The sequence below is a fragment of the Monodelphis domestica genome, chromosome 6, assembly GCF_027887165.1.
Source record: "Monodelphis domestica isolate mMonDom1 chromosome 6, mMonDom1.pri, whole genome shotgun sequence".
Classification (NCBI taxonomy): Eukaryota; Metazoa; Chordata; class Mammalia; order Didelphimorphia; family Didelphidae; genus Monodelphis; species Monodelphis domestica.
In genome coordinates, this window is record NC_077232.1 from 123,620,407 (window position 1) to 123,648,120 (window position 27,714).

General features: G+C 35.6%; 1 protein-coding gene across 5 annotated transcripts in view; it reads left to right on the forward strand.

Annotated features, from left to right (window-relative positions):
• The first annotated feature begins 1,138 nt into the window (after positions 1-1,138).
• Positions 1,139-27,714, forward strand: part of DTHD1 (death domain containing 1) — a 116,407-nt gene continuing 89,831 nt past the window's right edge. For 4 of the 5 annotated variants that reach the window (XM_056802515.1, XM_056802517.1, XM_003341422.4 and 1 more), the window contains exon 1: positions 1,139-1,978. The gene's annotated coding sequence lies outside the window, so the exon portion shown is untranslated. Of the gene's footprint in view, positions 1,979-2,316; positions 3,191-27,714 lie in introns of those variants that run through there. The other variant, XM_056802516.1, reaches the window with a different exon arrangement.

The window sequence follows — 27,714 nt, forward strand, 5'->3', positions numbered from 1 at the left end:
AAATAAAATGGCTAAAACATTAAATTGGTCTCTGGAATATGTACAACTATTTCTCTTCATATGCAATTATACTTTGTTTATTTTTACATCTTGAAGAAGAAATAGCTTTGTGTTCAAACTTACAGGCAAGTAAAGTCACCCGTTATTTCTCATTTAAGTCTTGGGGGCTCTGCGTTCACATTTTAACTTGAGTAAACATTCTATTTGGGGTTAAGTTTCTGTCCTGGTTCAACAAAAGTATTCTGCTTAAGAAAAGGAAATAGATGAGTTGTTTGGGGAAGGAAAGGTGGTAAAGAATATTTGGGGTGTGCCCCTGAGGGTTTTCTCATCCTAATGAAGACCTTAACCATCTTACTTCCTGTTCATATAATGGTGCCAAAACCTGACAACCACCTGAAAGTGTCTTTGTCATTGACTTCAAGTACAGATCGTACCTTTTGTTTGTGACTTCAAGGTCTGTTGATTTTTCCCCCCTTAAATCAGCCATTTTTCTTAGCAGTGGGCCTGCATGAAGTGTTGTAAGTTTCTTTCATGCATAGCATTTAATGCTTACTTTTTTAAAAGAACATTTATCTCTCTCTTCATCTTCTTTGATAAAATATGGCTTATCCATGTCAGTTATTCGGAGCTGCAGGTGCAGCCTTCAAAGAGCACAAAGCACACTTCTACATTTCCTTCACTAGCCATGACTTTGGTTAGCATCCTGTACCATGGTTTTGTACTTTTTCCTGTGGAAACTCTTAGACCCAAACGAGTTCTGCTTCAATCTTATTTAGCAATCAAAAAGGTGCCTTCTGCCTAATAAGTTTTGCAAGCACATTGGAAACTGCAGCAGCCACGCTTGATTAAACTTTGCTTTCTTTCGCTTTTAAAGGAACTGCTGGTGATGCAGTCATTCACCCATGAATGCCTTGCTGTTTCAATACAGTTACTAGGACACTAGAAAAAAGGCATTTCCATTCCTTTCAATAAAAACTCCAGAAAAAAAAAGAGTTCCTTTTCTTTTTTGGCTCAGAATAGTCACTATTTTTCCTAAAGCAAAGAAGAAAAAAGAACACTTATTTTAATCCAGTAAAATATCTATGCAGAGGAGAAGGAGGCTTTTAAATGACTGGTGTAGACTGTAAATGTAGAGATTTTATGTGCAACACTTGAGTAAATTTTGTATTAGAGTAAGCATGTTCTGCTATAAAAGCCACTGTTAGAAATGTGGTTAGAACATTTCTTTTGTGACTGGGAGCTTAAGTTAGTGGATCAGAATTTGAGATTTACTATGCAAGCATCCCTACCTTCACCTCCTAAAATATATCCAGATTATTATGGTCAACTAGCCTGCTCCTATGCAACATACAGTCCAGGCAAACTTCTAATTTCTAAATATAATTTAAGAATTAAGTCATTCTGATAGCAGAATGGGGTATGTTGGCAATAGGCCAAGTTAATCTCTTTGTCCATAGTGCCATTTTTCACCAGTAGAGTAGGGTAAGTCTTGGCAAGAGGCGATCTGTCCATCAAGTAGAAGAGGGTGAAAGGCTGAACAATTTGAAAGGTAGAATCCAGAGACCAGAGATCTCTCTCAAACACCTCATAGTGTTTGCTTTAGGAGGGACTCTCCTAGCCAGGAAAGGCTAGTTACCTCTTGGGAAGAAATTCTGCAGACTCTTTTTCTAAGACTGAAAGGACAGATTTAGAAAGCAAGCAAAGCATCGCCTGATTTCAAGGGAGAAGACACCAACATGGAGCCTGGGGGAGTTAAGACTGACAATTGGCCAGTGATTCCTACATGTATCAGCACAGCCTGAATTAACAGTACATTCTGAACCAGAGAACTTATTTGTGAGGGAATTGCCTTTGTTCTGTGTCCAGCTGGGAAGAAGCCTCTTATAACTTTTTTCCAGAAAGTCTTTGCTTTCCCTGAAGAGATCAAGGCTAAAGAGGGACATAAAGAGAATCTAGAATTGTAGTCTAGGTGGAAGAGGTGAGTGCTTTATTATTAATATTTTAAATTAATTATTGCAATTATAATAATGTTATAACATATTATATATAATAATAATTATCAAATAAACTTTGAATAAATGCTTTCTAAAATAATACACTTAGTAAAGGAGATATTATGAAGGAGGATCAAGTGGAATAAAAGGGATGTGCTAAGAAGGGGGGGAAGGGGATACTAGAGCTCAGTGATTTGACTGGTAGACACAGAGGCATCCTTGAACATTGTCAAGAAATAGTGACTTACCCTGGCAGGGGGTGGAGCCCACAAGTAAATGACAACCAGCCTCTCTAACACAGGAAGCTTGACCTAATATTCTCATAACTACCTGGTGGTGGTGTGGCCAGCACACCATTAAACTAAAAAAATGGAAGCTTCCTGGGAGCAGGGATTCCCCTGAATATCATAAGCAGATATATAATGTTTGTTGAAGTAGACAATTTAAAATCCCCAAATATAAATCAAATTTTAAACCAACAATTCCCCCCAGATTCATTATTCCTCTGCTAGGCTAACTTCATCCTCAGGCCAGAGTGGACTTCTCACTCTGCATAAATGTGCACAGCTATGTTTCTTACTTGGGCAGAAATCCAATTAGAAATAGGCAAGAGAGAAGATCCCCTAAAAAACAAACAATGGGGTGTACCAAGAGCCCCTTATTGTAATAACACTTTTTAAGTGAATTTTCAGTGGGATTAAGGTAGTAGAAGTTTTCAAACCTTGGCAGTGTGAAGATTAAATTTAACTCTCCCCTGATTATAACAATGAAAATACTTAACTCTCCCCTGATTGTGAAGATTAAATTGTAACCCTTGTTTATTTTTAGATTTAATCCCCCTTAAGTGTATACACGGTACTTAAAAGTTAAATATGAAGATCTGCCCATTTAGATCTAATCAACAAAAGTGTGAATTTTCCATTTAATCATGATGTGGGAGGTCTGTGACCCATGTGTGCAACAGTGGGTAATAAATCAGAATCGAGTAACTGCCTTCTGGGCAGTCCTAGACCAGAACTTCAACTGTGATTGGTAGACATAGGATATGGGGAAGACACAGGAAGAGATGCAAGAGAAAATGTCTTTAAAAGGAGCTGTGACTTCCTGTGAGAATTCAGTTCTTCATGCTTTTGAGTTGAGGCTGGTGAAGAGGGGCAGAAGGATCTCCTGACTGGACCTGAGACCCTGTTTTCCTGGTAAGGCTGATAAAGAATCTGTTGACTGGACTGACACATGGTGAATGAAAGGCTAACTCTTAACTGCTGGATTTTTCTGAAAAAAAAAAAAAACTATCCTCTGGAGAGACCTACTCTTGAGAGACACTTCCCGGGTTCCTTGGCTTTGCCAAGGTTGGCTGAAATTAATTCTCCCTGCCTAGATATCTTACCTTATGCTCTCTCTGATTTCTTGCTTCACTCTTTCTACATTTTGTAAATAAATTGTAAATAAAATCTGTTTGGAATTAATTAAATTCCTGGTGGCCACGCTCTTAAATAATTAAGTCCAACCCTTTAAAAATAAACCCTATTTAGCTAAGCATGACAAAGAGCTCGATTGGTTTAAAGATTGTCTTGTATTAAAAAATATATATGCATATATATTTCCAGACCTTTTCTGAAAGATTTAACATACTGTTGACCTCTCAATTGTACTATGGCCTGAAATTCTATCACTTTGTGCAATTGAAAGAGCTCCCTGATAGCCAAGTGACAGGTAAATGTGACATAAGGTGAGTGTATGGCATATTCCTAACCCAGTGCTAAAGCAATATGTCATCACTGTTGCCCATCTCTGTTGGAGAAAGTATTTGTGTGAAGAGAAAACTGTGTTTGAATGTGAAAGTCTTTGAACCTATTACCAAATCAGTTTAAGTTTTCATTAGATTTGTCATAAAAGCTATACTTTGAATATAAATAGATTTACTTTAATGAGTTTTGTGTTTAAATGTTGCATTCTGGACTAAGATGTAAAACAAGACTGATTTTAAAAACAGCTTTATTTATTTTTACTTTCATGGCAATTTTTTACACATCTTTTGGTGGATAGTTAAAACTTCACCATATCCATTAATAAACTGTTGATTGTTATACAAAAAAAATAAATAAATAAATAAACCCTATTTCCCCCTTACAACAGGGTTGGCAATTCCTTGTCTCACTTCTATTCAGGAATACTCACAGTGTCCCCTCCCCTCCTTTACAGCTATTTAAATACATTCCTAAGGTCCAGCTGGCTCCTATTGCATTCTAGTAATGTTTTATGGGGCAACAAAGGAATAGTCAAATAACAGTATCCAGCAGTAACAACTCAAGGAAGAGATAAGTGTCTAAGAACTGGAAGGACTTTAAAGATATCCAATATAATATCCCTTATTTTGTGGATGAGGAATAGGAATTCATTGAAAAGTGACTTCTTTGTTCAAGGTCACGTCGCTAGTTGGAATAAGTAAAATCTAGAAATTAAACACAAATCTCTCAACAAGGATGCAATGGTCTATTCCTTGTCTAAGGCTGCTTCCTTTCATTAGGAATACTTCCCAAAGAACAAAAAGGCCTATGAATGAGCCAGACAAGAACTCCAGAAGAGAAAAGGAGAGAGAGTAATAGAAAGAGGCTTCATAAGGAAAGAAAATGTTTTAATAGGGATTTATTTTTCTACCCAATCCCTTCAAAGACTTAGGGGGGTGGGAAATGACAGCAAGAAAAGAGAGTTGATTTTCCAGAACCTGCTTTTCTTTGTCCAAAGATCAGTCACCTGAGCTAGACATTTCTAGCTAACTGCTCGTCCTAAACTAGACATAGAAGATTTGGCTCCTAGCACCATAAAAAACAATAACAAAAACACTACAGAAATAAAAATAGTCCCAAGGCAGAAAAACTGATTTAGTGAGTTCCTCGCTGGTTGTGCCTCTTCTCTCTTCTACTCATTTTCTCCCATCATGCTAATTCCTCACTGTTGCTCTTGCTCTGAGATTGCTTTTATGCAGATCTTGTGGGTCTAACTTTGGACTTATTGCTTGGACCAAACAATAAAATAAGCAAAGTGCTTTATAAACCTTAAAGTGACATATAGCCAGAATAACTGTTATGATTATGCTTGCACTGACTATCCCCAGACCCCATCCTGTCTGCAGGATTCAGACTTGTTTTTTGAATGCCTGGGAATAGTGTCATTCTGGATCATTCACCTTGTTCCTTGATCTCAGCCCTGCCCTAGATCTCAAACCTTCCTTTAACTTACTTAATATCAGCTTTTTCATGGTGTATCCACAGTCTTTGCTCCTGATGTACCCAGCACTAACACTTTGTTGATTTTTTTTAACATGGCTTTAGAAAGAATTAGCCAGAAATGACAGATTCTTTTCTATTCATTTCATATATTTTCTAGAGTATAGACTTCTGGCACATCTGGTGAGAAAATATCTATAGGAACCTCAGAAGCTATGAATTCAGATCTCTGCAGATTTGAATTTGCAAAAATGGGAATTGAGGAGGTCTAGGCTCCATATCAAATTAGCTCCCTAGAGGTAGGGGTTGAAGAAATACTGGGGCTGATGGATGATAAGGTAGCATAGGGTTAATTAGGCAACCCAAAGTGGTGGGGGAACATTTTACTATAATAATAAAGAATATTCTTTGAGGGTTTTTTCACTAGTTTTGAATTGCTTTGTTGTTATTTAATCCAGGTACTTCATCTTCTCTACACAGTTTGAGAGAAAGAGGTCTGATATGATGATGAGTGCCTTGAATTTGAAAATGAATTTAAAGGATCCTGAGAACCTGTTCAGAAACATAATTGTCCCCAATAATGCAAATAAGCAAACTTTATTTCAGAGCAATATAATCACATCAGGAGACACCTTCACAAAGAGTACTTTAGCTAAAAATTAAGGTTAGCCATTCTCCCTCTCTCTTTCTTTCTGTCTGTCTGTCTCTCTATCTATCAAGGTGGTTGTTGTTTTTTTCTTTTTTTATCTAGCAGTTTCATAGTTCTGTAAGAGAAGGAAATAAGGCTATAAATAGTCTGACATGACTTATTCTTGATGATGCCACACTATTTTTTTGTAATCACTTCCCTTTCTAGGAGTTCACCAATTATCTCTTTTTGAAATATTCTAGAAATTCCCCAACAGTCAAAGAGAAGCTTGCTGGTCTATTGTTTATAGATTCTGTTCTCTACTCTTTACTGATAACAAGGACATTTGTGATTCTCCTATCTTGTTCTACCTCTCCCATCTTCCACGATCTTTCAGGTATTACTGACAGTGGCTCAACAATCACACTTGACTACATATGACAGCAAATAATCAAATGCACGTTATGTGAAGACTAGGCTAAACTCAAGTCTGTCTGTTGTGTACAGTCTGTTAGGCAGTAAAAAGATTTTGATGGCAGTATTTGGGCTTGTTAGTGGAGATGATGGCAAGAGGGAGTAGTCAAAAAGTATCTGGGATAAGGAGAATGGGGACTGTTTTCTTCTCTGGATATTTGTTAGGGAGGTGAAATGAGAGCCAAAACTTTAGGAACAGACTAACTTTGATGTGAATCTAATAAGTGACTCTTCCTTAGGAGAAATGAGGGCAGGGTGAGGTAATGACACTGGTGGGTATAGAGGGCTTCTGTGGTTGGAATCCCTGCCTTTTTAACCTCTCTAGCATTAGCCACTACATGTTTCTCTTCTATTTAAACCCTCTGCTAGCTGGCTACCATGAACCTGAAACTTTTTTCTCCATTTCTGACCTTATTTAGTTACTCTACAGATTTTATATATGTGTATGTTTAAATTCTCTCTTCATCTTTGTTAATTTTATTATTTTTGCCTAGTTAGGATTGAGTCATCATTCCCTGAATTCAGCTGAGATAGATTCAACTGCAATTAAAATAAAATAAAAAGATATAGAATTATTTTCAAATCTTCATTTTAGCTAAAGCAATAAAGTATTTCTTTTTCCTTTAATTTATTTCCTGCTGGATAATCATACTTTTATATCCTTTCCCTGTAGTTACTGTAAGGGGGGAAAGGGGTTAATTTTAAAAGGGTTGGACTTATATTTTATGAGTGTGGTCCCCAGGAATTTAATTAATTCCAGAGAGATTTATTTTACAATTTATTTACAAAATGTAGAAAAAGTGAAGTAAGAAATCAGAGAGAAGATAAGGCAAGATAGCTAGCCTAACCACTAAGTAATTTATCTCACCCCCTCCCCAAGCACCGACCCCCCAGAAGAGTTAGTTTCAACCGGCCTCTGCAAAGCTGAGGACCTGGGAAATTTCTCAAGTGGATAGGTCTTTCCTTTTTCTCTTCAGAGAAAAACCAGCAGTTAAGAGTCAGCTTTTCACTCATCACATGTCAGTCTAGTCAGGAACAGGGTCTCAGGTCCAGTCAACAGATCAAAGAATCAAGAATTGTCTCTCACAGGAAGTAACAGCTCCTTTTAAAGATCCTTCCTTTGCATCACTTCCTGTGTCTTCCCCTATTTTTAGGTCTACCAATCACAGTTGACACTTTGTTTTAGGACTGCCCAGGGGCAGTCAGTTGATTTTTGATTTGTCACTCACTATTTCACATGTGTGAAATGGGGTGTTTTCATCTTTGGTGATTAGATCTAAAATGGGAAGATCTTCATACTTAACTTTTAAGTAGGGTATGTATACTTTTGGTGATTAAAATCTAAAAATAGACCTGGGTTATAATTTAAATCTTCACAATCAGGAGAGAGTTAAGTATTTTCATTGTAATAATCAGGGGAGAGTTAAATTTAATATTCACATTACCTAAATCTTATAAGTCAAATGGTATATTGGGTAATTAGGTAGTTAAAGTACCTGGAATATGAGTATTTATAACTTTTGTTGTTGTAGTTGTTTAGTCATTTCAGCCATATCCATCTCTCTGAGATCTCATCTGGAATTTTCTTGACGAGGACACTTGAATAGTTTGCCATTTTCTTCTCCACTCATTTTAGAGGTGAAGGTTAAGGGAATTATAGTTAGCTTATATAGTATCTGAGGCCAGAGTTGAACTAAAAAAGATGAATCTTCTTGGCTCCAGGCCTAGCACTCTATCTTTCCTGCACCATTTAGCTGCCCAATATAATCTATATAACTCTGGATTAGTAAGTATAAGATTTAACACTTTCCTCAATGCACTTTAGGTTTGCTTTTATAATATACTCCTCAGATTTTCTTGCTAACATATATTAGAATCTAGTGGCTTTCTAAACATATAGTAGAATTAGAATAACATTCCAAGTTGGAAAAGAAATCATTTTGTTTTCTGAGCCAAAATAATAAAACTTCACATAGAAATGACAATAAAAATCCAAATAATCAAGTGTGATAATAACCTTGTATTTTACTAAAATTTCTAGGTAATTTAGGAATATAGAAAAAAAAACCCTTTAATCCTATAATTTTACATTTCTTGGGCCAAATTTTATTTCATTATGCTTAAATTGCATAGATTTGAACATATCAATATATATGTATAATAAATTTCTGCTGCCAAAAGTTTTCTTATTATTTTGACTGTTATATGAATTAAAGTTAGTTTAAAATGATTTTATAAGATTTAATCATTATAATTGATAAACAGAAATAAGCAAAACATTATTTACATATAATATATCTTTCTGTCAAATGATGCTTTCTCTAATGTAAGATTGGATGGATGGAAGAGAGGGGATTATTGGACACTTTAAGTAACAAACAAGTAAATAAATTTAATTTTAAAAATATATAATAGGAAATACTTTTAGGCAAAAGGAAATTTTCTGGTGAAAATAAGAAGAAATATACTTGAACAGTTTGAGAGAAAGAGGTCTGATATGATGAAGAGTGCCCTGCATTTGAAAATGAATTTAAAGGATTCTGAGAACCTGTCCAGAAACATAATTGTTCCCAATAATACAAATAAGCAAACTTTATTTCAGAGCAATATAATCACAACAGGAGACACCTTCACAAAAGTGGTTAAATAACAGATAGTTCTTCAAAGCTCTGACAGTTACTGTGGCAGGGGTGGCAAGAAAGCCACTCTTGAGGGGAGTTCAGTGCTCACATTTATAGAGTAAATGTCCATTAAGCCTAAATAGGACACAGGTATAAACAATTAACTTCTGCCTGCTAGTGATTAATTGAGGCTACTTGGTGCTTTTTAAGTGTATCGTCATGAGGCAGTCCCTGGTGTAACTCAGGGTACTGTAACTAATTCTACAACTTCCTTTTACAGTTTTTAAACACAGCTACAAGCACATATCCTTCTTTTGATCTCTTTGTATTGCCATTTTTGGAGTTGGAAGATGAGGACTGAAATCCCATTGGGAAAGTCATTTAAGCTCTTAGTTCTTTTTCCATATAGTGAGATTAGCATGGGCATTGTACCCCCAAAACGCAACCAGGGAAATTACTTTGCTCCCATCTGTCCTTGTGACTCCTAACCCAAGAACATCTGATAACTTCTATAAGACCCTGAGATTATTATCATCTTTGGATCATCCTTTAGATTTGAAATGGATATAGAGATGCACCTCTAGGCTACACCTCGATACCATTGGGCTGTATCTCAGGCATCCATCTGCCCCTAAATTATAAGGGTCTTCAGGTAGACCCCAGTCAAATGGCCAAACATCCCCCACTGAATGCCAGAGTGTTTACCACTCTAGAATCACGTCTACCCCATGACACAACATCATGTCCCCACTGTTGAAGTGATGCCAAATATATATATCGTTTTACATCACTTTCCTGCATCTCACCTGTACCAATGGTAGCTTAAGCTTGACCTAGGACAGCCCAGGGGTCTGTCAGTTGTTTCTGATTTGTCATTTGCTAGCACATGTCTGCCATAGGCTATCCTTCTCAATACTTAATCCTTAAGTAGGGGTGTAGACATTCCTGATTTTGTTAGACTAAGTGGGGTGGAGTAATCTAAAGTTCACAGTAAAAAGTATATAATCCCCAGAAGTGATGGATTCTGGGAGCAGGCTTTCAACTTGCTGTTCAACCTATGCCACCCTCCTGGCCAGACTCAACATTACTTTCTTTTTCTTTTTCTTTTTTCTCCTTTGTGGATTTTATTAATAGTGCAATCAACATTACTTTCTGAATGAATAAATTTCTCTTTTTATTTTTAAGCTAAGTTTTGGAGTCTTGCATTCTTGCAGAAGGTATCCTTCCCAAACCCAGGGGAGGGGGTTCATTCACCTCTAGTACCCCATAACAAAATGATCTTTGAGGTTCCTTCTTGTTCTAAAGATATGAGCATCTAATTCTATTAGTGCATTCTTATTGCCAGGAAATGTAAAGGAACATACATTTCCTCTTCTTTCTGTATATCCAATACTAAATTAGTGATGTAGCCACTAGTCAGGCAACTAGGAGTCAAGTAAATTGATAGAATAACACAAGGAAGATCAGTTAGTTTTTCTAAGTTAGGTAAATAAATAAAGATAGACAGAGATGTTGCTCTAAGTGGACAGAGGCACAGGAAGGGTTAGAAGGATCCAGAAGGTTCTGTTGAGTAGCGACAGGAATTGTTCTGTCAGAGACAAAGTCCAACTCTGTAGAGCAGATTTGCAAAGGTGTAGCAAATGTGGACCCTTTAGGTCAAGAATCTTATTTAGGGTTACTGGTTTGCATGGTGCTTGAGTCTGGATGCTGGCAGTACTGGTCTACGTTTTTTCTCAGGTCATCAATGAAGAATGTGTTGCTTTGCTCTTGGATATCACTGCAGCTTCCCATCTCTGGGGTATTGATAGGACTCTCTCACTAAATGAGCCACATTCTAGTTTCATCACTTCCTAGTTTCATTTGTGCTAAACAATGACTTTGTTCTAACTCTACAAAGAAATTACTTTCTTTGACTATCTTGAATCACCTCAATAATACAGCTATCCTATTTAATCATGGATGAATACAATTCCATCAATGCTATTTATGTTTTAATGAATTGTGTTTCCCAAGAGACAAGAATGTGCTTAATACTAGTTAAGAAGTTCCTTTTGATATCTTTGAAATAGGCTGTATAAAATATGCTCAACAATATCAGGCCTTTTATTCATGCCACCAGGGTTTTTTAAATGGGCTTAGAAAATAACACTATCTGTGAGGCATCGCATTAAAATCCTGGGAGAATTTTTTGGGACAGTCCGGTTTGCTTTATTTCTGGGTAGAAATATTGAAGTAATTTTTTAGTTTTACAAAGATTTCTGGCACTGGCTTGTCACTCATTAGTTATAGACTCGGGAGCATATAAAATATTTTGGTAGCCATTCTTTTGTTTATGGAAAATAATATGATATCTCCACTTCAAATCTTAAGAGAAAGTAAAATTATAGAAGCTTTAAAAGCCATATAAATATAATTGATGATTGTATTATATGTTATTTTTATATATGTTATAATGCAAAGGAAGTAATATAATGAAAATGTGTCTCACCAGGACTATGGTTATATTTCTATTTTTTCTTGAAATTTTTACTTCTTGGAAGTAAATTATTTAAATTTTTATAGGCCCTTAATACTTTGATATAAGGCTTTCAGAATCGTCCTGAGGAATAAATGAAATAGTGTGCTAAATTACTTTATAAACTATGAAGCAATAAGACATTTGTAGTGGTAATAGTAACAATATCAATAAATCAATAAAATATTTATTATTAATTTTCTACTAATATATCAGATACTATAAAAATACAAACTAAGTAATAGTAATAATAATGATGATGAAACTACCTTGCTCTTGATTACTTATATCCTACTTGAGAGAAACAATTTGTATGTACATAAACAAATGCAACATAGAACAAACACTGTTTCATGGTGATCTTATAGTTTCTTGAATTTTGTGTAATCCAGTAGAAAATAAAATATGGTTATAAAAATGAAGAACACAAAGGCAGTTAGTTTGCTCAGTGGAAAGGGAACCAGGTCTGGTGATGGGAAGTTCTGTGCTCAAAATGGGTTTTAGTCACTTACTAGCTATGTGATGTTCAGCAAGCCACTTAAATTCTGTTGCCTAGCCCTTACTGCTCTTCTGTCTTGGAAACAATACTTGATATAGATTTTAAGACAGAAGATAAGATTTTGTTTTGTTTTGTTTTTAATTCAAAGAATGGATAAGAGTTCTGACTTGGCCACTGATTAGTTCTTTGGAACTTGGGCAAATCAATGAAAAAATACATAAATGTTAATAATGTAATGAAATTTTTGTTCAATGTCTTGAATATTGATTTAAAGCCAGCAAATCAGTTGGCAAGTATTTATTTATGTCAGACACTATGTTGAGTCTTAGGACTACATACATCAGCAACAACCACCCCAAGAAATAATGGCACCAGTGGCCCTTTGCTGTCAAGGAGTTCATAGTCTACTGGGGGGAGATAATATGCAAACAAATAGGTACAAACATGATATATACATTACAAATCAAATATAACCCCAGAGGGAAGGCACTTGCCTGAAAGAAGATGAGGAAAGGCTACTTTTAGACTTTTAGAACGTAGGATTTTAGCTGGGAGTAGAAGAAAAGGAGGGAAGCTAGCCAGCAGAGATGAGTAGGAGTAGATTTCCACTTATGGGGGACATCAAGTGAAACAGCCATCCAGGGATGGGTTGGGTCATAGTGCATTATGTGCAAGGAACAGCAAAGAAGCCAATTTCACTGGATCATGAATATATGGTGTATAATTGAAAATCTGTTACTCTAAAAAAAGAATTACATATCCTGAAAGCCCACTGACTTCCTGTCATTAAGTACTTCCTGTAGACAGAGGATAAAGTGAGTGGGCATTGAGGCTCTGCCTCCTCTTTGGCATGATGCAGCAATCATGGTGGCGTGGTAAGGTGGGGATTTTGAAATAGCTAATCAGCCATGGGCACATGGTTTTTATTTTGTATCCTCTTTATTCCTTGATTTCTAATGATTATTTAATAAACTTCCTAAAATATAATATTTATATTATTAAGATTTAATTGTAATTTTTACAATGTAAAGAAGTAGGCTGTAAGAAGAACAGAAAGGTAAGAGGGGACTAGGATATAAAGCACTTTGAATGCAATCAGAAGATTTTATATTTGATCCTGGAGGTGATAGAGAATCAATCAATCAGTAAACTTCTACCAATAATGTGCCGGGGATTGGAATATATTGAGTAAAGAGATGACATGGTTGAACTTGTTCTTTAGGAAAGCAACTTGACAGGTAAATGAGAAAGGGAAACCAACCATCAAGCTATTGCAATAGTGCAGGGATGAGGTAGCAGTGTGATGGCAGTGTTAGAGGAGAAAAGGAGGCATAAGAGAGGCTAAAAAAGGCAGAAGGGATAAGACTTGGCAACAGATTCAATAGAGGCTGTGGGGGAGACAGGGAGGAATCTAGGATAACACTGAGAGTGTGAGCCTGAGAGACTGAAAAGTGGTAAGAGAGTTAGGAAGAGGAGAGAATTTTTAAGGGGAAAGATAATGGGTTCTATTTGGGACATGTTGAGTTTAAGATCATCTAAACAAAAATCAAAATGTCTCCTAGGCAGTTGGAGATGAGAGAATGGGATCAGCAGAGAGGTAAACTCTGAATAAGTATATCTGATAATCTTTAGCATTGAGATGATAATTGAGACTATGGACTCTCAAGGAATCACCCAGGGAAGTAGTGTTAGGGGAAATCCACAGCTAATGGGTGTAACCTTGATAAAGACCCAGCAAAAGGAACAGATTTTTTTTTCTATTGTTTATTTTAAATATTTAATTAAATTTTTTTAACATACAGATTGTTATATAGTTTGAAATTATTATGAAAATAGAGATCTGATTACATTAAGAGTCTTTGATAGAAATTTGGCTCTTACCTATATATGGAAATCAATTTTATTTCTTCTCAACTCTTCATCTCCCTGGTCATTTTATTGTTCAGACATTGTCCCTTAATTACTGTGAGCCTTGCAGGCCAGACAATCTGTTATGATAAAATTCTCTGGAGACAGTATATTTATTAGTAAAGTGGAGAGAAGAAGGGAGGGAGAGAGGGAGGAAAGGAAGAAGGGAGGGAAGGATAAAGGGATAAAGGGGGAAGGGGGGAGAGGGAGAGAGAGAGAGAGGGAGAGAGGGAGGGGGAGAGAGAGAGAGAGAGAGAGAGAGAGAGGGAGAGAGAGAGAGAGAGAGAGAGAGAGGGAGGGAGGGAGAGAGAGAGAGACAGAGAGAGGGAGAGAGAGAGAGAGAGAGAGAGAGAGAGAGAGAGAGAGAGAGAGAGAGAGAGAGAGAGAGAGAGAGAGAGAGATCACATGATCATCTGGCTCTGGCTCAAGCTCCAAGTGGTGCGGCTGTAACAGCTTAAGCGGCTGGCTAGCCTTGAGTTAAGCCAGTGTGTGCCAAGCTTTAAACACTCCAGAGAAGGGAAAGAGAGCAGCTCCGGTCCAGTAAGACAGGGAACAATCTCCCTGTGTCACTCTCTTATAAAGTCAGTTTTCAGAACTCTTCGTGGAACCCTACGATTGCACAGGCTTAACCTCAGTCTGCGTCCAAGTCTTGACTTCTGGCCATACCACTCATGTTATGGGGATTTCCACTGTTGACTCAGACCTCTGGTGCCCTCTCATAGTACATGTGCATGGTCAGTAAAAGGGTGAAGTTGATAGCAAATAAGAATGGGATTTAAAATAGAAAAAGGGAGTACAAGTTATATTAAATTCACATGGTTCTCTGAAGACAATCCTCATAACCACACTATTGTCTAGTTTGTATCTCTCCAAATATAGCTTGAGATTTCAAGAGATTTCCTGAACTCCACATGAATTTTGTCTGTGATATTTCCCTGATCTATATTAATCTTGTTGATAAAATGTAGTGAGGCATGATTATTTCTTGATGAAGCCATATTGGTAATGTTCTAGTAATCATTATCTCCTTCCTAAGTGTTTATAAGTTTACCCTTTAAAAATATTCTAGAATTTTGCCCAAAATTAAAATAAAGCTCACTGACTAATCACTTTCAGACTTTACCTTCTTGTTGTTTTCTTTTGGAAATTTGGAACATTTGTCCATGTCCAGTCCTGAATTGCCTCTTCCACATTCCCTGATTTTTCAAAGATCAGGGACACAACACTCACACTCTAAACTTTTAAGTCCATCCAAAGCTTATAGAATTGGGGATCCTAAAGAGACTCGCCTGGAAATCACAGGAATGTTGCTTTTGCTTATTACTGATAAAAATTGATTAAATGTACTAGTCTTATTGTATTGTGAGCAAAGTACTTTGACATGCATTTTTTTAAAAAAAGTACTATATAAACATGAGTTCATTTTCCTTAGGTTGTAAGGCAATTCACATTCTTTACCTGGCTTGAACCTCACAATATTTCCATGGAGCATGCTGTGCAAATTTTTATTCCAATCTTAACATGAGGAAGTCAAGACTCGCAAAGTTTTCATGATTTGCTTCAGGTCATATAACATAGTGATACAAAGCAAAAGTAAAGATACAAAAATAGAGTCTTCTGGCTCTAATCTAGTGCTCTTTCCAAATTAAAATAAAAATCAAATTTATCTCAGTGCCTCACCAGGTAGTGAGTAAAAACAAAATTGAGTAACCGGGAAGGAGCCAAGATGAGTTGAAGCTAGGAAAGCTCAAACCACTGTGAGAATTCTCTCCAACCAACCTTAAAATAACACCTAAAAATGAAAAAAAAAAAACTTGAGTGAAAGAAACAATGAGAAGATGAAGTGAAGCAACTTTCATGTAGAGAATGACTTGAAAGAAAGGCAGAGAGCATATGGTTCACTGGGGTGAGAAGGGAGCCAGCTAGCAGGAGATTAAATACAAAGAGTACCAGCACAAGCCAATCGCAAGCCCCCCACCCCAAATCTACTCTTCCAGGTTATAAACCTGGGCCTAAGCCAACATCCATGCCCTGAGACCCTGATTAAGCCAATACTAGTGCAACGCCATGCACACCCCATAAAGTTCCAAGCCCCAGCCCAAACTTGTAAGACCTGAATCCAAGCATGAGGCAGTCTGTATAGCACACATGGTCTGTATAAACCAAGGGCAATGCCCCAAGTCCCTGAACAAGACTTAGTCCACAGGGTACACAAACTGTGTAAGCCCAGACATAGGCCTAGAGCTAGCCTTTGCCAAAGCTCAAGGCAAAGGTACAAGCCCCAGAGCAAGGCAATCCACAGTGAGCATGGCCTGACCAAACCCACAGTGAAACCAAAAGCCCCTGCCCCAGCCTGAAACTAGACTCTTGAGTCGGAGCGTAGAGCACAATGCTCTGAGCTCTATAAGCCATCAGTGTTCTCAGGGTGTGATTGAATCAGCAGTGTGTGTGGCTTTCAGAGCTCCTAGCACACAGGCCATCATACCATGTCGGAAGAATTGAAACTTGCAAAAACCCAAAAATAGAGCTAAAGGGAGCATCAAGGAAAAACTTTAGTTTAAGAGTGTGTTCTCTCTACTCCAAGAACAGAGCCCACCTTTAAGATAAAAGTGAACATTAAGAAAAAGTCTGGGCAGAGAGATGCAAATCAAAACAACTCTGAGGTATCACCTCACACCCAGCAGATTGGCTAACATAACAGCTATGGAAAGTAATGAATACTGGAGGGGATGCGGCAAAGTAGGGACATTAATTCATTTCTGGTGGAGTTGTGAATTGACCCAACCATTCTGGAGGGCAATTTGGAACTATGCCCAAAGGGTGATAAAAGACTGTCTGCCCTTTGATCCAGCCATAGCACTGCTGGGTTTGTACCCCAAAGAGATAATGGACAAAAAGACTTGTACAAGAATATTCATAGCTGCGCTCTTTGTGGTGGCCAAAAATTGGAAAATGAGGGGATGCCCTTCAATTGGGGAATGGCTGAACAAATTGTGGTATATGTTGGTGATGGAATACTATTGTGCTAAAAGGAATAATAAAGTGGAGGAATTCCATGGAGACTGGAACAACCTCCAGGAAGTGATGCAGAGTGAAAGGAGCAGAACCAGGAAAACATTATACACAGAGACACACATTATACACATTGTGGTACAATCGAAGGTGATGGACTTCTCCATTAGTATCAATGCAATTTCCCTGAACAACCTGCAGGGATCTAAAAAAAAATACTACCCACAAGCAGAGGATAAACTGTGGGAGTAAAAACACCAATGAAAAGCAACTGCTTGACTACAGGGTTGGAGGAGATAAGACTGAGGAGAGACTCTAAATGAACACTATAATGCAAATTCCAACAACAGGAAAATGGGTTCGAGTCAAGAACACATGTGATAACCAGTGGAATCATGCGTCGGCTATGGGAGAGGGAAAGGCGGGGGGGGGGGTAGGGGAGGAAAAGAAAATGATCTTTGTTTCCAGTGAATACTGTATGAAAACGACCAAATAAAATAATGTTTAAAAATAAATAAATAAATAAACAAACAAACAAACAAATAAATAAATAAATAAAAAGAAAAAGTCTGAGAAAATGAGCAAACATAAAATAAAAACAAAGAAAACACTCAACTATAGAAAAATTTTATGGTGACAAAGAAGAGCAAAGCACAGATACAGAAGGAAAGAGTGAAAACCAAGCAAACACACACAAAACTTGAAAGGAAAATATGAATTGTTTCCCGGCTCTGGAGCTGAAAAAGAATTTCCAACATCAGTTAAGACAGGAAGAGGAAAAATGGAAAAGAGAAATGAAAACAATGCATGATGAAAATAAATAGCAGAATTAGACAAATGAAAAAGGAGGTTCAAAAGCTCACAGAAGAAAATAATTTCTTAAAAATTAGAATTTGGCAAATAGAAGCCAATGATTTCACGAGACATCAAGAAATAATGAAACAAAATGAAACTAATGAAAAAAGAACACATGAAATATCTCATTAAAATTTTTTGATCTGGGAAAAAGATCCAGAGAGCTAGCTTAAGAATGTTTGGACTACCTAAAAATCATGATAAAAAAATGTGGAATTCATAATTCCAGAAATTATCAAAGAAAACTGCCCTGATATTCTTGAATAAGAGAATGAAATAAAAATGGGAAGAATCCACAGATCACCTATAGAAAAAATCCTCAAATGACAACTCCCAAAAATATTATTCTTAAATTAGAGTCCCCAAGTCAAGAAGAAAATACTGCAAGCAGCTAGAAAGAAACAATTAAAAAAACATGGAACTACATTCAGTATTACATAAGAATTAACAGCTTCCACAATAAAGACCTTAGAGACTTGGAATATGGTATTCTTGAAGGCAGAAGATCTAGGTTTACAACTCAGAATCACTGATCCAATAAAACTGAGTATATTCTTTCAAGGGGGAAAAAGGGTCATTTAATAAAATAAAAGATTTTCACCCATGCCTGATGAAATGATCAGACCTAAAAAAGAAAATTTGACGCCCAAACACAAGACCCAAGAAAATCCTAAAAAGGTAAATAAGAAAGTGAAAGTTTAAGGGATTCAGTATGATCAAACCATAAATATTCTTATATGGAAAGATGATATTTGTAATTTTTTTTACCAGTATTAGAGCAATTAGAAGGAATATACACTGAGAGAAGGTGTGGGAGTAAGCTGATTAGGATGGCATGATATATATAAAAAAAGAATTGAGGGGTTGAAAAATGGACTGCACTGAGAGAAAAGTGAAGGGTAATATAGAAAGGATTAAATTATCTACCCTAAAGAAGTGTGAAAAACTATAACAGTAGAGGATGAGGGTGGTGATTGGCAATGCTTAAACCTTACTCTCATCATAACTGGCTCAGAGAGAGAATAATAACCATACATATTTGGTTATAGAATTCTATCTTACCCTATAGTCATGGAAGAGGGGAATAAAAAAAGGTGGGACATAGGTAATAGAAGGGAAGGGGAAGAAAGGAGGGGTAATTAAAAGCAAAATACCTTATGAGACAGAGTGAAAGGATAAAGATCAGAATCAAAAGGGAGATATAAGATGGAGGAGAATGGACAGCTAGTAATCAGAACTGTGAATGTGAATGGGATGATTTTACCCATAAAATTGAAGTATATAAGAAAGTGGATTAAAAAACAGAATCCTACAGTGTGATCTTTACAAGAAATACATTTGAGGCAGGGAGACATAAATTTAGAAAAGGGAAATGACCAGAGGAGAATTATTGTGGATTATCTGAAGTAAAAAAAGCAAGAGTAGAAAATCATGATCTCAAGCAAAGTAAAAGCAAAAAAAGATCTGATTAAAAGAGATAAGGAAGGAAATTTTATCTTGCTAAAAGGGCCTCTAGACAATGAAGTAATATTAATACTAAATAAACACATAGCAAATGATATGATTGAAATTTTTCAGAGAAATTAAATGAGCTTCAGGAGGAAACAGACAGTAAAACTATACTAATTGGGGGCCCAACCTCAACTTTCTCCTTTCAGATCTAAATAAGTCAAACCAAAAATAAATAAGAAGTAAAGGAAGTGAATAAAATTTGAGAAAAGTTAGAATTAATAGATCTCTGCAGAAAATTGAATAGAAATAGAGAGGAATATACCTTCTTTTCAGTGGAACATGGCTCCTATACAAAAATTGACCATAAAAACTTCACAACCAAATGCAAAAAAGCAGAAATAATAAAAGCAGAACACAATAAAAATTATAATAAATAAGGGTCCATGGAAAGACACATAAAATAAAGTGGAAACTAAATAATATTATGCTAAAAAAGGGATGGGTCAAAGGACAAATTATAGAAACAATAATTTCATTAATGGGAATAATTATGAGGAGACCACATATCAAAATTTTTGGGATACAGCCAAAGCAGATCTGAGGGAAAAATTTATATCTTTAAACATTTACATAAAATAAAGAAAAAGTAGATCAATGAATTGAGCATGCAACTAAAAAAACTAGAAAAATTAAAAAATTAAAATTCACAATTAAAGAAAAAATTGGAAATCCTAAAAATTATGGGAGAAACTTAAAATTGAAAGTAAAAGAATGATTGAACTAATAAATAAGACTAGGAATTAGTTTTATGAAAAAACAAAATAGAGCATTGGTTAATTTGATTAAAGAAGGAAAGAAAAAATTTTAAAAAGTATCAAAAAAAGAAAAACAGTATCAAAAATGAATTCACCATCATTGAAAAGGAAATTAAAGCAATCAGGAACTATTTTGCCTAAGCATATATCAATAAATCTGACAATCTAAGTGAAACTGATAAATATTTAGAAAAAATATAAATTGCCCAGATTGACAAGAGAAAATAGAATTCTTAAATAATCCTATCTCAGAAAAAGAAATTGAACAAATCATCAATGAACTCCATAAGAAAAATTTCCTAGGGCCAGATGGATTTACAAGTGAATACCATCAAACATTTAAAGAACAATTCCAATATTATATAAACTATTTGGAAAAATAGAGAAGGAATCCTATAAAATTCTTTTTGTAACATAGATATGGTACCATTACTTAAGCTAGTAAGAGCAAAAAGAAAAAAAAAGTTATAGACCAATTTCATTAATGAATATAAATGCAAACAATTTTAAATAAAATACTAGCAAAGAGACTACAGCAATATATCACAAGGATCATTCACTATGACCAGGTGGGATTTATACCAGGATTTTAAGGCGGGTTTAATATTAGGAAAACTAACAGCATAATTGACCATATCAGTAAATAAACTAGGAGAAGTTACATGATTATCTCAATAGATGCAAAAAAAAGAAAACCCTTCAACAAAATACAACACCCATTCATATTAAAAACACTAGAAAACATAGGAATAAATGGGTCATTCCTTAAAATGATAAGTAGTATTGTATGATGTAAATGTCTGGGAGACCTCTAACTAATGCCATCACAGAAAGACTCAATATAGGAATCTGAGTCAGGTTTCTGATGGCCTGATGCTAATACTGGCCCATGTGCCAGTATCCAGGTATAGGTTTCCACAGGCATAATGTCTCCACAGAGGTGAGAGCAGATGGCATGATGTTGACCATTGACCAAGGAAAGATCTGGGACTAGGAGGAGCTTAGTTCTGAAAAGTCAGTGTTGGAAGCAGAGAAGCTCCCTTTGTTTCCATGACTCTGTCCGAGCCCTTATTTTCTCTGACCATCTCTGGCAAGCCTTGGCTTCCTAAGGCTGGCTGAAATGGGGAACCAGATTCCTATCTTAAGTTAGAAAAGCTGAAACCTGGTTCCTCTCTTGCTTTCTCTTTACTGAAAAATGCTTATAAATAGTAATAAGCCTCCAAGATCAATTTTTATATATAACTGAATCTTCCTAAAACCATGAGCAAGTATCATCTGCAATGGGAATAGGTTAGAATCTTTCCCAATAAGATCAGGGGTAAAGCAAGGATGTCCATTATTATTTAATATTCTATTATAAATGCTAGCTTTAGCAATAAGAAAAGAAAAAAATTGAAGGAATTAAAGTAGGCAATGAGGAAACTAAACTATCATTTTCTGTGGATGATATGATGATATACTTAGAGAATCCTAGAGAATGAATTAAAAAACTAATTAAAATAATTAATGACTTCACCAAAGTTGCAGGATACAAAATAAACCCACATAAATCATCAGCATTTCTATATATTACCAACAAAGTTTAGCAGTAAAAGATAGAGGAATTCCATTTAAAATATTTCTAGATAATGCATGTATGATCAAGATCAAATTGGGAAACAATCTTCATAAAAACCTCTGACAAAGGTTTAATTACTCAAATATATAAAGAGCTAAATCAATTGTACAAAAAAATCAAGCCATTCTCCAATTGATAAATGGGCAAGGGACATGAATAGGCAGTTTTCAGATAAAGAAATCAAAACTATTAATAAGCACATGAAAAAGTGCTCTAAATCTCTTATAATCAGAGAAATGCAAATCAAAACAACTCTGAGGTATCACCTCACATCTAGCAGATTGGCTAACATGACAGCAAAGGAAAGTAATGAGTGCTGGAGGGGATGTGGCAAAATAGGGACATTAATTCATTGCTGGTGGAGTTGTGAATTGATCCAACCATTCTGGAGGGCAATTAGAAACTATGCCCAAAGGGCGATAAAAAACTGTGTGCCCTTTGATCCAGCCATAGCACTGCTAGGTTTGTATCCCAAAGAGATAATAAGGAAAAAGACTTGTACAAGAATATTCATAGCTGCACTCTTTGTGGTGGCCAAAAATTGGAAAATGAGGGGATGCCCTTCAATTGGGGAATGGCTGAACAAATTGTGGTATATGTTGGTAATGGAATACTATTGTGCTAAAAGGAATAATAAAGTGGAGGAATTCCATGGAGACTGGAACAACCTCCAGGAAGTGATGCAGAGGGAAAGAAGCAGAACCAGGAAAACATTGTACACAGAGACTAATACACTGTGGTACAATTGAAGGTAATGGACTTCTCCATTAGGGTCAATGCAATGTCCCTGAACAATCTGCAGGAATCTAAAAAATATTATCCACAAGCAGAGGACAAACTATGGGAGTAAAAACACTGAGAAAAAGCAATTGCTTGACTACAGGGGTTGAGGGGACATGACAGAGGAGAGATTCTAAATGAACACTCTAATGCAAATACCAACAACATGGAAAGGGTTCAAATCAAGAACACAAGTGAAACCCAGTGGAATCGCACGTCAGCTATGGGGGTGGGGGGAGGAAAAGAAAATGATCTTTGTCTCCAATGAATAATGTTTTGAAATGTCCAAATAAAATATTGTTTTTTAAAAAAAAAGAATATCAAGGAAATTAATGGGAAAAAAAAGTGTGAAGGAAGGTGGCCTAATGATAACAAATCTCAAACTGTACTATAAAGCAGTAATCATCAAGACAGTTAGGTACTGCCTAAGAAATAGAATGGTTGATCAATGGAATAGATTAGATACCCAATATGCAGGGCTAAATAACCTTAACAACCTTGTGTTTGAAGAACCCAAAGACCCTGGCTTTGGAATAAGAACTCACAGTTAAATAGAAACAGTCAAGAAAATTGGAAAACAGTATGGCAAAAACTAGATATATGCCAATATCTCACACCCTCTACCAAGAGAAGAACAAAATGGGTATATGATTTAGATAGAAAGAAAGAATGCTACTATAACTAAATTAAGGAAACAGAATAGCTTCCATTGCAGATCTCTTTGGGATATAAACCCAGCAGTGTTATGGCTGGATCAAAGGGCAGACAGTCTTTTATCTCCCTTTGGGCATAGTTCCAGATTGCCCTCCAGAATGGTTGGATCAATTCACAACTCCACCAGCAATGAATTAATGTCCCAACTTTGCCACATCCCCTCCAGCATTCCTTTGCTGTCATGTTAGCCAATCTGCTAGGTGTGAAATGGTATCTCAAGAGTTGTTTTGATTTGCATTTCTCAGATCATAAGAGATTTAGGACACTTTTTCATGTGCTTATTGATAGTTTTGATTTTTTTATCTGAAAATTGCTTATTCATGTCCCTTGCCCATCTGTCAACTGGGTAGTGGCTTGATTTTTTTGTACAATTGATTTCGTTCCTTATCAATTTTAGTAATTAGACTCATTAGATTAGATTTTTTCCCAATTTGTTGCTTCCCTTCTAATTTTGTTTGCACAAAACCTTTTTAATTTAGTGTAATCAAAATTATTTATTTTATATTTTGTAATATTCTCTATCTCTTGCTTGGTCTTAAAGTCTTTCCCTTAGATCTGACAGATAAACTATTTTATTTTCTCCCAATTTAGTTGTAGTTTCCTACTTTATATTTGTCATTCACTCAATCTGAGTTTATCTTGGCTTAGGGTGTGAGATGTTGATCTAAACCTAATCTCTCCCATAATGTTTTCCAGTTTTCCCAGCAGTTTTTGTCAAATAGTGAGTTCTTGTCCCAAAAGCTGGGATAATTTGGGTTTATCGAACACTAGCTTGCAAGTATTTTTCAGATGAAGAAATCAAAGATATCAAAAACCATATAAAAATGTTCTAAATCACTCTCTATTAAAGAAATGCAAATTAACACAACACTGAAGTATCTCCTATCTGATTGGTCAATATGACAGGAAAGGAAAGTGATCAATGTTGGGGAGCATCTGCTTAAAATTGGGACACCCAATACATTGTTGGTGAAGCTGTGAACTGATCCAACCATTCTGGATGGCAATTTGGAACTATGACCAAAAGGCTATAAATACTTGGCATACCCTTTGATTGTATAACCATAATTAGGTCTGTATACCAAAGAAATAACAAAAATGGGGAAAGAACCTGCTTGTACAAAATTATTTATAGTTGCTTTTTTGTGGTGGCAAAAAATTGGAAATTGAGAGGATGTCCATCAATTGGGGAATAACTGAACAAATTGTGGTACATGTTGGTGACTGAATACTATTGTGCTTTAAAAAATGTGATTTCAGAAAAAGCTGGAGCGATCTGGGGAAACTGATGCAGAGTGAAATAAGCTGAACTGGGAGAACATTGTACACAGTAACAGCAGTATTGTATGGTGATCAACTATGAAAACTCAGCTATTCTCAGCAAAGCAATGATCTGGGACAATTCTGAAAGACATATGATAGGAAATGATTTCCTCTTAAGAGAAAAAGCTGCTAGTCAGATGGATGTGGATCAAAGCATCTTTTACACAGTGTTTTTAGGGTTTTATATTGGGGTTTTAGTTTTTTATGATTGAGCTCTTACAACAATGACCAATATGGAAATATATATTTTTTATGATAATAGAAAAAAAGAAAAAAATGCTATAACAAAGAATAGGATTTATCACGACCTGCAAGTTTGTATTATTATCTGCAGCCATTTCCTTTGACCAAGCAGTTCTGGTCAAGGAAAATCAGTCAGATCTGATAGAATGAGTTATTACTTAATCTTGAAACATGACTATTTTCTGCAGGTCACAACTTGTAGTGCCCTTATCTGATCTTCCTGTATGGTTAAAATGGAAAAAAAATTAGAGAGCTTATATTGTGATATTTACTTATACCTATATATGGTTATAATGTTTCTTGATGGTACATTAACAGGAAACCACAGCTTCATAGTCACATTGTTCACTGAAATGTATAGAAAAGTCAAGATTCCATGGTGTATGTTGTTTGTTTATGGCAAACATTGACTTAGCAGATCAAAAGGAAACCATAGAGGGTATCCTACGTGTCTCCATGCATATGGTAAGATTATCTAAGAGTCTTTCATAGATGCATCCACGGAATTAACTTTATTCAGTAATCTCTTGATTATAACTATTATGCAAAGAAAAAATAAAGGGAGAAATGCATTCACAAAAGAAGTTTGCCACTGTCCCGAATGATAGTCAAAGTCTAGTCTAAATGGAAAAGGAATTCTTTATATTCTGTTTAATTCTCCAGATGTCTCTTCTATGCAGATGATATTGTGATTATTGTCAGGCTGCAGAGCACTACAATAGGATCCATAGCCAAGCAAAAAAGGAAACATAAACGTGTACACACACATATTTTTTGTTATATATGTATATTTATATATAAAGAGAGAGAGAAAGAGGGATCTCTCTCTCTCTCTCTCTCTCTCTCTCTCTCTCTCTCTCTCTCTCTCTCTCTCTCTCTCTCTTGAGAGAGATGTTTAGCAATCCACATAGGATAAACTAATCAGATGCAGAAATGTATATTGCCCAGATATGTAGCTGAATGCATAGCCTTTGGAGTTAGTTAAATAGTACTAAATCTTAGATAATAGGGACCAAAATTAAATTTTTCTGCATTTGGAAAATGACATAATATTTTTTAACTCTTTCAGAAGCTGCTAGAGAACATCTTTTGAGCATCAGTATTTTCTTGGTGACATATCTCTTTAAATAATGGGACATCAAAATGTCTGAAGAATCAAAATTTCAGGTTACCCAAATGGCAATGGAAAGACCTATAGTGGCTCTAGCATGTTGTCTGAAACTACTTAAATGGAAAAGCTGGCATAAATAGCATGGCTAAATGCATGTAAAACACTACATAAAATTACTCCCTTTCTTGGGAACTGTAAGATTTCACCTGCTACTGAGAGTTTAAAAAAAAGCAGGCAATGAGAATAAAGGGTAAAAGATGGACAATTGAAGGGTTGCCCTAGTATTGACAAAACAATTAAATTTCCAGAATACTTCTATGATATTAGGTAGGTGCTTTATAGAAAAATGGAGATGAGAAGAATTGCAAAGGACAAAAAGTCACAGATATGTCATCATTTTCCCAAATAGAATTAATAATATCTGTATTACCTATTTCACAGAGTGGGTAAGAAGAAAATACTTTTTAAAAAATTCTCGACTTGAAGTATATTATTTGGGCCAATAATTAGATTCTTTCCCTTCATCTTAAATATAGACTTCTAAATGTTTAACTTCATCATTTAAGTGTCGTGGAATCTCTAAAAGAGATCCAGCAAAGAGTCTTCATATATTATTTTGCTTCAATAGCTTTATATTTTATTTATTTATTTATTTATTTATTTAATTAATTTGTTTGTTTATTTTATTTTATTTTTTAAAACCCTTACCTTCCATTGGCTCCAAGGCAGAAGAGTGGTAAGGGCTAGGCAATGGGGGTCAAGTGACTTGCCCAGGGTCACACAGCTAGGAAGTGTCTGAGGCTAGATTTGAACCTAGGACCTCCCTTCTCTAGGCCTGGCTCTCAATCCACTGAGCTACCCAGCTGCCCCCTATAGCTTTTTATTTTTAAAAATGATATATTACTAGAATCTAAAAATGAGTAAAAATGGAAGCATGAAATGACCAAATTGGGACTCAGGGAGAGAAGGAATCAGGAGGGAAATTGTCTAAATTGAGAATTGTTTAACAAGTTGAGCTAGATAGGTTTTGGGGATCTTTGCAAGATTTTGTGATTTTTGTGATGTGGCATTATTTAATTTCTACATATATGATATTATATATATATGTCAGAATATTATTTTAATCCAAACTCATGATGCCATTGGTATAGAGAACTCCCCCAATGAAGGGACTTTTTAACGTGTTTGTTCATAAAAATACATGCCTTTTCTTAATGTTGAAAGATGCCACTGATAGTGATGTGAGATTTAATGCTACAATGAACATGAGACTATGGCTATAATCTATCTATTTTGTTTTTTCAAGTGTTCTTAACTTGGTGTTCATGAAACTTTAAAAAAATGTCAAAACTAAATTTAAATATATTTGTTTTCCTTTCTAATCTTATATATTAATGTGTTTAAGACCATCATTCTGATAAAGGGGTACATAGATTGCTGAAGGAGTTCCATGACACACAAAAAGGAGAATCCCTACTTAATAAGTCTATACCATATATGGTAACCAAGGAGTTTTTTAACATTTGAGGTTTTTGTATGATATTAGTGTTGTTTTCTTCTATCTTTCTCTTCTAAAAAATAGAAAATTAAGATGCCAGTTCTGAGAAAACACAAACCTTGAATGACTAAATAGTGTAAGAGATATATTCATTTCATTTTGTCATTGGGGGTGCCAAGGAATACAACTTTCAAAGCTTGAAAAGAAACTGCTCAATTAAGCTAATGAAGTTCAGATACAGCTCAGAAGAAATGGCTGTTCTGAAATTTACCATGTTCAAATGCTTTGAATCTTGAGACTCCATTAAAAGCTATTGAGATATTATTATCTGATAACATATTTTCTCTCAGGCTTTCAGTTTCATATCCCAGGAAATAATTTGAGAGTTAGACATAGTTAAAATAGTTATTTCAACAATTAGCTCTCG